At 38.5% G+C, this 2,788-nt stretch overlaps 1 non-coding gene across 1 annotated transcript; it reads right to left on the bottom strand.

The window, feature by feature from the left end:
* Positions 1-1,704: 1,704 nt before the first annotated feature.
* Positions 1,705-1,810, bottom strand: LOC131413259 (U6 spliceosomal RNA). The gene has a single exon (XR_009221923.1). It is a non-coding gene; the product is annotated as a U6 spliceosomal RNA (small nuclear RNA).
* Between the last annotated feature and the right edge of the window lie 978 nt (positions 1,811-2,788).

The raw sequence follows: 2,788 nt of genomic DNA, 5'->3' as shown, positions 1-2,788 counted from the left end.
CAGGAGGAATAGGGAAAAGTAGGTCTACGCTACCTTTCTGGAAGCAGAAATCCAGTTTCACTTACTAAGACAATGACCTAAGAAAGAAGAAAAAACAGATCAAGCTTTTTTGTAGATGTTGGAGCACTTTGATTATTTTGCCCTCAGGCTATGTCAGCAGATTGGAGAGCCAGTTTGCCTGAAGTTCTGGGCGTCCCCATAATTAATACCAGGCCTTGGTGTGATTATTAATAGTGTACCTCCACAGTTTGGCCTTACGGATTTTGATTGAGTGTGTTCAACCTTGAAGAAAGAAACTTGCTAAACAAGCTGGTTTTGCGAGTCGCTTTATCATTAAGGTGAACAACAAATTCATTCAGCTCATCGAAGCTTTCACACCAAGTGTTGATGCGTCTCAGAAGCCCTGGCCAACAGCTCTCCTTGCAAAACAGATGTATCTTAGTGAAGAAGAACAAGCTTTTTGAGGCACCTCCCACAAGATGAGTATTCAAACCATCCCTTAGTACAAAATTTAGCCATTTTGCTTCCCCATCGAGGACACTAGGGGAATCAAGATGCAGACCCTTTGAGGTGCAGCGTTAAGGTAAGAGAGGCGATGGTTCTGGCTCATTCAGGATGTGTCTGAGCCCACTGCTGCTACTCCTGCAGGTGTGCCTGTCCGAATTTTACCTCCATCTGTTCTCTTTCTCCAGCCAACAGCATTGTTTGCTCAGGAACTCACATTATCTAGTTGAAATTTTCTTAACTAGTTATTTCACCATCAAGAAATTTGCCCTTAATGTCTTACAAGCATCATCATTATAAAGATAGTGAACAAAGACCAATAATATGCTCTAAAAATCAACATGTGTTCAGTCACACAACCGTAAAGTAAAGAACCCACTTAGCCCTGGTCTCCCGACTGGTTGTTCCAACATGCGTTTTTGAACACATTAAAGTGCGTTATTTATGGTTCAGTCTATAAGGACATTTTTTCTAGCTTTGTTGCCTCTTTTGACCCAAAATTTTCAGCCATATCTATGGTTTTGTCCTTCATCTTCTCTCCCTCTCCTTCTTTACGTGGGCTTTTCCTTCTAAGGAGATTTTTAAAAAATTGCAATAAAATATGCATAACATAAATTTACCATTTTATCTGTTTTTAGGTGTTCAGTTCATGGCATTAAGTACATTCACATCGTTGTGCAACCATCACCACCCTCCATCTCTAGAACTCTTTTATCTTCCCTAATTGAAAATCCATACCCAGTGAAATAGTAGCTCCCATCTCTCTGCCCCCAGCCTCTAGTAACTACCATTCTACTTTCTGTCTCTATGAATTTGACTACTCAAGGTGCCTCATTTGAGTGGAATCATGCATTATTTGTCCTTTTGTAACTGGCTTATTTCACTTAGCATAATATCCTCCAGTTTCATCCACTTCAGCAAGCGACAGGATTTCGTTCCTTTTCAACACTGAATAATATTACATTGTGTGTATATACCACATTTTGTTTATCCATTCATCCACTGATGGACACTTGGATTGCATCCACATTTTGTCTATTGTGAATAATGCTGCTATACCATGAATATACAATTATCTCTTTGAGACCTTGCTTTTAGTTCTTTTGGGTATATACCCAGAAGTGAAATTGCTAGATCATATGGTAATTCTATTTTTAATTTTTCAAGGAACCACCATACTGTTTTCCATAGCAACTGCACCAAAACCATGAACACTTCACAAAATTGTGTGTCATCCTTGCACAGGGGCACGCTAATCTTCTCTTTATGGTTCCAATTTTAGTGTATGTGCTGACGAAGCAAGCACCCAAGGTGATTTTAAACTGACCTTGAAGGAGACTTTAGACATTTTTTTTTTTTTTGTGAGGAAGATCAGCCCTGAGCTAACATCCACGCCAATCCTTCTCTTTTTGCTGAGGAAGACTGGCCCTGGGCTGACATCCGTGCCCATCTTCCTCTACTTTATATGGGATGCCACCACAGCATGACCTGACAAGTGGTACATAGGTGCGCGCCCGGGATCTGAACCGGGGCCGCCAGCAGCAGAGCGCGTGCGCTGAACCGCTATGCCATGGGGCCAGCCCGACACTATTTTTATTTGCTTGTTTGATTGCCTTTTTTCACTATGTAGTCCCTTTTCAATACTTCTTTTTTTTCAAGTTGCAAAAAAATCTATTAATTATTATTAAAAATGTCTCTGTGTGGGTTTATTAAGTTATTTTAAAATAATACCTTCATCATTCCATAAAAATAATACACCCTCATTTAAAAGTTGAAGCGCCATAGAAAAATTTTTAAAAAAGGGCAGCAAATCGTCCCAAATCCTACCACTCAGAAGTAAGTGGTGTTAATATTTTGAACACTATTCCACCCATCTCTCTCTTCATATTTAGAGACAGAAAGATGGATTGGTAGAAATAATTTTATAGGAATGGGATTATATTGTACGTACTGTGGTAAAATAAAAAGTTAAAATTAATTTTAATTCAACAATTAAGAAAACTGAAGATATACTAAACTTCAGATAAGTATTTCCTCACTCAGAGACATACAAGTTCATACAGTGCCTTCTAGATTAAGATAGACATGGAAAGCATTAAAAGATGGAAGCCTTTATGAAGATCTTGCTTACGTGCTTCAGAATTTTATTTTGTGGTCAGAAGCCCTATTACGTCTTAGATAAGGTGATTAACACCTTGCACTTCCTCTCAACTTCGTCCCTCACTCCTTGATTTTAATTGTTGTATTATTTTTACTTTGTTAAGATTTATAAAGTAGATGTTAT

The sequence above is a fragment of the Diceros bicornis genome, chromosome 13 (genome assembly GCF_020826845.1).
Source record: "Diceros bicornis minor isolate mBicDic1 chromosome 13, mDicBic1.mat.cur, whole genome shotgun sequence".
Taxonomy (NCBI): Eukaryota; Metazoa; Chordata; class Mammalia; order Perissodactyla; family Rhinocerotidae; genus Diceros; species Diceros bicornis.
This window is presented reverse-complemented; position numbering and strand designations above follow the sequence as displayed.